Source organism: Heterocephalus glaber, unplaced genomic scaffold (assembly GCF_053883595.1).
Source record: "Heterocephalus glaber isolate CG9 unplaced genomic scaffold, H.glaber_assembly_v1.0 deba00001532, whole genome shotgun sequence".
NCBI classification, from domain to species: Eukaryota; Metazoa; Chordata; class Mammalia; order Rodentia; family Bathyergidae; genus Heterocephalus; species Heterocephalus glaber.
Window position 1 is genome coordinate 23,658,088 of NW_028258330.1, and position 8,461 is coordinate 23,666,548.

General features: G+C 41.2%; 1 pseudogene; it reads right to left on the reverse strand.

Annotated features, from left to right (window-relative positions):
• Positions 1–4,179: 4,179 nt before the first annotated feature.
• Positions 4,180–5,224, reverse strand: LOC101707421 (G patch domain-containing protein 11-like; annotated as a pseudogene).
• Between the last annotated feature and the right edge of the window lie 3,237 nt (positions 5,225–8,461).

Here is an 8,461-nt window from a genome sequence, read left to right on the forward strand (position 1 = left end):
GGCAGCCCTGACATGACATGGGTATAAGAACCCTCACTGGTTAGCCAGCAAGCAGCATGGAAGTCCTCTGGACCCACTCCCTGGCAAGCCTGGCAGGTCCCACCAAGGCTCTTGAATAGGTGTCTTTAGCAGGTGCTTAGCGCTCGGATTGTATTGACTTTTTCCTCTGTGTATGGGGCGGAGGTGGCAGTTGAGGGAATGGGATATGGAACTTGATGATCAAACCTTTGGTTGTTTTAGGATGGGACCAAATTTACATTAGCAAACAGAATTTTGGACAGATGAGTTGTGGGTTAGGCAGAAATGGAGAAGCTGAAGTTGAAAGGAACAAAGCTAGGAGACACAGCCCTGAAACATAGATCTTCCAGAAATAGAGAACAGAGGGGAGAGAAAGAGAGGAAAGAAGAAAGGAGAGGAAAGACAGAGGGATAAAGAAAGCTGAGGTCCCATTTCCATTTTCAGTTCAGCTCAGAGAAGCTTAGTGAATAATAAGCCTTGTCTGGCCTGAAAATAAAGACCCCTTCCTCTCCTGGCTCTCTTTCTATCCCTAGTGGAGTTGACAGAAAAAAACCACATAGCCTGAAGGTAAATCCTGCACTTTGGATTATGTTGTCAGAATTAATTCAAATTCTTGCTTAAAACCTGGTTTATTTGGGGGTTGGGACCTTTCTCCTGAAATAACATTATTTAAAAGCAAGCAGATTTGGGCCGGGGATTTAGCTCAGTGGTTCCACCACCTGCCTCAAAAGCTCAAGGTCCCAAGTTCTATCCCCTGTACCAAAGAAAAAAAAAAGCAAGCAGGTTTGGTTTGATTTGCCATCTAATCCTTTATTGATCATCGGTCCAGCACTTCCAGAATCGCCAGGTAAACAGGACCAGGGAGACAACAAAAGGCATTTCCCAGAGACCTCCCTCCAAGGCAGTGACTCAGCAGAGGGGAAAGACAATAGCCACCCCAGGGTGCAGCCTGCAGAGAAGCCTCAATCCTCTCTGAAAAATCCACCTCTCAAAACAATTGGCATCATTGGAACCACTTGACTTCATTCCCTCAGATGGTGTTGAGGGGGTTCTTCACCTCTCTGGTGGTTTAGGAGAGATCTCTTTCCTTTTCCTTCTCAACCCTGTTAGCAATGCTGGTGAAAAAGTCCAAATCCCGTGCCAGCTTGTTATTAATTCCTACACTGGCTAATACTCATCCTTGTATGAGAGAGCAGACTTCAGAATCAGGCAATCTTAGCTAGTTGGAATTCAATCACAGTCTTTGTTACATTTATTTATTTATTTATTTATTTATTTATTTATTTATTTTTGTACCGGGAATCGAACTCATGTCCTTGCACTTGCAAGGCAGGCGGCGGAACCACTGAGCTAAATCCCCAGCTTTGTTATATTTATTTATGTTTTATTTATTTATACAGATATATTTTAAAGTTTCCGTTTAAGAAATTTATTTAGGTTATAAAAAGTGAGTTGAGGGCTGGGGATTTAGCTCAGTGGTTCCACTGCCTGCCTTGCAAATGGAAGGACTGGGGTTTGATCCCCAGTACCATACACACACAAAAAAGTGAGTTGGGCTTAGAGAAAAATATTGAGCAATATGGCATGAGGGCTGGGGGTGTAGCTCAGGGGTAGTGTGCTTAGCAGGCATGAGGCTCTGTGTTCAATCCTCAGCACCCCCCAAAAAATAATGAGGCATGAGTTGTGAAGATAAAGTTTGGGAGACCCTTGATCAACCTCATCTTCATGCCTCCCCTAAAGACACCTGAGGAGGACATGATCCAGATGGCTCAGTGTCAGAGGGAGGCACATGTATTGGAATCACTATAAGAGAAACTGCTGTGTATTCAAACCCCATTCACCTTCCATGTCTCTACACTATTGTCAGGCCTTCCTTCTGTTTACATTCAGTGTTTCAAGATCTTCTTGTATGAATTTTTTCTCCTTGGAGCCCCACAGCCCCTTGAAATTATAACAATAACTGTGTTCTAAGCTCTTTATAGAAACTTAACTCGTGATTCACAGAACAACCCAAAGAGATTGCTTTTTTTTTTTTTTTTTTTGCTCTGCTAGTGATGGAACAAGGGGATCACATTTGCTGGGCAAGCACTCTACTGCTGAGCTACACTCCTAGCCCCAGTTACTTTTCTTATTATCTCTATTTTACAGATAAGGGCACTGAGGCACAAGGGGTAAAACATTATCTTAAGGTCACACAGCTGGTAAACAGCAGAGCTGGGACTCAGAACCTAGAAGCGTGGTATAAAGTCTGTGGCCTGTGCTGTGCTGCCTCTCCTGTCACTTATCAGAAGACAGTGTCTGCTTATCTGTTCCCCAGCTAGAACAGAGGTCCTCCCACCCCCAGCCACAGAACATGGACCCTGCCTGAGGTGTCTCTGTTTATCAGCTCCTAACCCCAGTGCTTAGCTTACAAAAGTGGCCTTATATAGGGCTGAATGAGTGAATGAACGAATGTGCAGAAAAAGTGGTCTGGGCAGGTGAGTTGGCTTCTGGCATCATGTAGGATTCACAGAGCATGTAGGAGATGAGTGGAAAGCTGAGCACAACTTCAAGAGCTATCTGTGGGGAGAAGAAAAGCCATGCCAGATGGCGGGCTAAGTGAGGGAGCAGCGGGCAGTGCCATGTATGATCCAGGGGATGGGGCCCAAAAGGGGTGGGGCGGCTGAAGATCTGACCATTGTAAAGAGCCTGAAGCTCTAAGCTGAAGTCTTAGTCAGGACTGTCTCTGGGTGAAAGTAGATGAAGTGAAGAGGGGAGCAGGGATTTTTCAGGACTCAAAGGGGCCACTGGAGCCATCTATAAGTGAAAGTAGTGCCCTTGAGGGAAGTGCCAAGGGCGGAGCTCTGGCTTTGCAAACTATTCGTGCAAATAAATCCCTGTATGAGGTAAAAAGAATGAAAAAAGTATAAAAGAATATACCTATAGAGTGAAAAATGCCCAGACCTCGCTGCAGAGGTAAACCCTAGTAACAAGAAAGAAGGCTTTCTTGCTGTACAGATATTCCTCGATTAATGACCTGCCTGGTGTTAGAGACCTAGTATTTTGACTCACCCCACCGCTCAGAGTTAGTACTCATCTCTTTTATTTCTTTTTTTTTCTTTTTTTTGGGTACTAGGGATCGAACTTGGGACCTTCTGCTTGGGAGGCAGGGAGCGGCACCTCAATGTCTTTCTTTTGTATAGTACACTTTGTTTGTTTGGGGGTTTTTTTGTTTGATTGTTTTTTGGTACCAGGGATCGAACTCGGGACCTTGTGCTTGCTAGGCAGGCAGCAGAACCACTGAGCTAAATCCCCGGCCCCTAGTACACCTTGTTTACACAGTACTGTAATTTTTGCTGAATGTACTGTACAGTATTATAGTTTTATGTTCTGCTATACACTACAGTATTGCATGTAAGAGTTATGCAAATCAAAGCAAAGTCATCAAGTTGAAGTTTCCTTTGAGCATTTCTTTGGTCTGAATATTGTAATGTACATACCACTTACAGTTCCTCATTTAGCAACCAATTCATTCAACAACCCAGTGGAAGGACTGGAACTCTGTCATTAAACAAGGAGTGCCTGTAGCTTATTGTATTTTAGGCACATTCACTAAGCATGTTATGCAAATAAACACAGCATTCATGAAAAGACAAATGTCTTCAAAATATATATTATTTCTATAATGTCTGATACAGGGGAAAAATAAGCTACCTGACATTTTTTGTATAGTTAGGCAAAAGAAGCAACCTTAGATTGTCTGAGGCTAAATGGCCTCAGAACACACAGTGGGCTTTGCTGTACTCTCTAATCGGGCAAAAACATTAGGGAGTCAGATTAGAGAAAAGGCCAACCTTTTTCTCTATTTCCACTAATAAGGCTGACATTCTGATCTCCCTCCTGTGTCTTATTTTTCAATTTGTTCCAAAGCTAAGAATGGAATAAGAATGTTACCTGTTCAGGTCCTTAATCAGTCCCACAGGCATCACAATACAATCATAAATTTTAATTGTCTAAATCTTTACCCTTGTGTTCTGAAATAGAATTGTGTTTTTTTTTCAGGCCAGCAAACAATTTTATTCTAAAGTCCAAAGTACTTGTTAAGTACAAAAAAATAAAGCATTATATGAAGGTCCTCTTCCCTTACTGGAGTAAACAATTCCCACTTTATTATGAATAATCTTAGTCGTGATCTGCAGAAGTTGGTCCTGGGAAATTTGAAGATAGATCTTCTTTATCTTCATAGGCCATTCACATCTAATACAATACAGATATTCTTCCCTTAGATAACTGGTCAATACTTGTAATTTTTCCAGTACACTTAAGTCTTTACTCTTACATGCATCTTTATCGTCTTCTTTTTCTTCTTGAGTCTCTTCTTTGGGCTTCAACCAGTACCAGGCCTCCCTGGGAATCTGAATATTCTTTTGGGTATCCATTGTTGACAGGCTTGCTGGCTTCTTTTAAGATCGCCTTCAAGCTACTCTTCATCTTGTTTATGTTTAAGTCGCATTTGAAACTGAACTGCAGCTTTTTCTTCAGCTTGATTTTTCATATGAAGCTTCTTAGCTTTCTAGTTTTTCTTCTGTTCTCTGTTTTAACAGTGCCACTTTTTCCTGTTTTGACGTTAAGAGGAATGGTTCAATAATACTATCTCCACCCTTTTTTTTTGGTACCGGGGATCGAACTCTCATCCTTGCGCTTGCGCAGCAGGCAGCGAAACCACTGAGCTAAATCCCCGGCCCACTATCTCCACTTTTGCCAAGAGCTGGACCACTTTTATAGCCCACCCTTAGGAGCAAAGCAAAGTCTTTGTTTTCACAGCCTAGTGAATTTTACAACCCAGTATCACATCTTTCTCATTCCTCTTCTTTTAAACTCTTCTGTTGTGCTCACTTCGGCAGCACAGATACTAAACTCTTCTGTCTATTTTTCTTTTTCTTTTCTTTTCTTTTCTTTTCTTTTCTTTTCTTTTCTTTTCTTTTCTTTTCTTTTCTTGGTACTGGGGATTGAACTCAGGACCTTGCCCTTGTGAAGCAGGAGGTGGAACCACTGAGCTAAATCCCTGGCCAATTCTATTTTTCAAATTGGCTTCCTGTTGCTTTTCTTTTTTTCAACAGGCTTCTTAGATTTGCCTCACCATTCTCAATCCCGGTCTGATATCTTCTTGAACATTAATGAAGGAATCAGACATACAGTCCTCTTTTTCTGCCATGTTCAACTTCATATGGCAATACTATCTGCATCTTGGGTTTTCAACATCCGTGCGCAGTCTCCTCCCACAGGGAACAGGATTGACCTGACAGAGCTACTCAGCAAGGTCCAGGTTCAGGTCCAGGGAGCCAGCACTGCACATGCACCTAAGCTCCTTACTACATACTTTATATATAGTTTTCTATCCTCCAAGGTATTTACCACAGATATTTACTGCATATGTACTACAGTGGCTCTATTAATGCAGGTTTCACTATCAAGGATATTTAGCAGTTCCAGTGATTTTTTAGAGTCAAGCAGGTTTGTGGTTTTGAGATGTCTTATTGTAGTGTTTTGCTTTCATCAGTCCCTTACAATGACTTGCAAAAGCTCCTTCATTAATGAGGCAAAAATGCACATTCAAAATACAGTTTGTAGGGGTAAGGGTGGTGGGAGGGGAAGGGGAAAGGAAAGAATGGAAAGGAAAATGCATGAGAAAAGAAAAAAATGGAAACGTATGTAAATACGGAAGGGTTTAGGGGTGAAAGGTGCACAGGTAATGGGGGAAAAATAAGAACCAAGGTACATCATGTACAGGTACAAGCACCCAAAGATAAATCTAAATGTATTATATACCTAAAATGTACCAATAAAAGAATTTAAGAAAAAAAAATACAGTTTGTAGCAATATCAATGTGTGATCTGTGTTACCTTGAAGAATTCATGAAAGCTGCTAAGATGCCAGGAAAGGGCATGTGAGGAAATATTTGTTAACTTGCTAAAAATCATATCTGAATAGCACCTGTTTTGCAAATCATGATTATTGATGATCATCTTGTATATCATTGCTATATCATAAAATATCTTGGATTTTCTGAATTATTTTATTTTATTTATTTATTTATTTTTGGTACCGGGGATAGAACTCTGGGTCCTTGAGCTTGCACAGCAGATGGCGAAACAACTGAGCTAAATCCCCGGCTATCTGAAATAATTTTAATTCCTGCCTTTTCTGACATGTGAGGGATCAATATGCCTGAACCCAGCTGATGTGATGACTTGGTGGCTAGTGTATTTTATTTTAAAGGTTATTGGAGAGCATGTGTTCTTAAGAAAAATAAATTATTTCATTGAACTATTTTGATAATATGATGTCTAACACAGATATTCCTCATTTAACAACCTACTTGTTTAACGATTTTCGGGCTTATGATGGAGGAGTGCTGCTTGGACTTACAACCCATCTTTTTTTATATACAGTTCTGTACATCTTGTTTATAGAACCTCAATGTCTTTTTTTTGGTACAGTACATCTTGTTTATGCAGTACTGTAACTTTTGCTGATTGTACTGTATAGTAAGGTACTGTAGTTTTATTTTCTGTTATACTCTACAGTACTGCATGTAAGAGTTATGCAAATCAAAGCAAAGTCATCAAGTCGAAGTTTCCTTTGACCATTTCTTTGGTCTGAATATTGTAATGTACATTCTATATACTATTCCTCATTTAGTGACCAATTCATTCAATGACCTAGTCTCAGGCCCGAAACAAGGTTTTTTTTGTTTTTTGTTTTTGTGGTACCAGGGATCAAACTCAGTACCTTGTGCTTGTGAGGCAGGCGCAGCTCCACAGAGCTAAATCTCTGGCTCATGGAACAAGGTTGTTAAATGAGGAGTGTCTGTATATAGACATGCATCCACATGTATACCTTTTTTTTTTTTTTTGGTACCAGCGATCGAACTTGGGTCCTTCCGCTTTCGAGGCAGGCGGCAGAACCACTAAGCTAAATCCCCGGCCCAATACCTTTTTTTTAAAGCACAAAATGTACTGTTCGGTTCTTGCTTTTTTCACCTCAGAGGTACATAGATCATTTTATTCTTTTTATTTGATGCACAATATTCTATAAAGTGAATGCATGATAATGCTTTTTAACTTATTCTGAGGTATTAGAGTTTGATGCCACATCACAACTAAGGGATTGTTTCTGGGCAAGTCAAAAGGGTATGTACATCTGTAATTTGATTGACATGACCACATTGTCTGCCAAAGGACCAAAAAAAAGGCCATATTCTTCATTCTCCCCAGTTTAGTCCCTCCCCGCTGCACTATCTGCTTTCACTGGTTTTTCCTGTGACTTAGGGAGAAGGCACTGGTCTTGGATTTGAATGCTGATTTCTGTCTTGGTGCCATTGTGTGCTGGCTGCACGCAGCCTGGGAGGCTTGGGATTAAGTCACAGCTCAGCCATTAACTGATGTGTGACATCAGTAAACCAGGAATGTCTGTGACAGTCAGCCTATCTGAACCTCTATTTTTTTGGGGGGGGTACTGGGGATCGAACTCAGGTCCTTGCGCTTTCAAGGCAGACAGCAGAACCGTTGAGCTAAACTCCCAGCCCTGAACCTCTATTTTTGTAAGATGGAAATAATTTCCTCAGTAGAGTCTTATTTTATCCCAAAGGCAGGCCCTAAAATATAAAGACAAAATGTATTTCTACTTCAAGGTGTTTAAGTTTTTTAAATGATGCATAAAAATTGCACATATTAATATCTGTCTCAATTTGTTAAATTTGTATGACATTAACTCTATTCTGCTTTGTAGGGTTGTTGTGAGCATGTATTATCTGATACTAGTAGACACTACATAATAATAGTGCTATTATTTTGTGAAATTGCGTAGCCTTTCTGAGGCTCAGTTTCTTCAACTATAAAACTTCAGCTGGCACAATGCTACCAGAAAGATTGCTAAGAGTGTGAAAATGCTTTGCAACCCTGTGGAGGGCCTCAGAGAGAGGGGATTAAGTTTTCCCCGGGCTCCAGCTGCCCTGTGAAGCACTGCTTGCTGTACACTTCCTTCATACATTCCCCTGGCTTTTCAATGTTGTATTTACTCAGAGTGAAACCATCTTTTCTCAGCTGTTGACAGTGAACAAACAGGAACCTTGAGCACTTAGCCTGCTAGGGACACAGCCTGCAGAAGAGACCCTCCTCCCCTCCCAAAGGATTAGGCACCTGAGCAGCAGAGCTTAGAGAGAGCCAAGGGCTCAGGCCATGACATAGGGCTCAAGAGATAGTGAATGGCAGAGACCTGACTGTGGCAGGCCGTGGTCCACTTGAACTCCTGTTTCCTCTTTCATGTAAAATGAGGGCTTTGGACTGGGTGACCTTTGGGAAGAACACAAGACTTGAAGTCCAAAGGGCTTGGGTTAGAGGCTCAGCTTTACCGTTAATCCAGTGTGTCATTGCTGGGATTTAGTGTTCTCATCTATAAAAG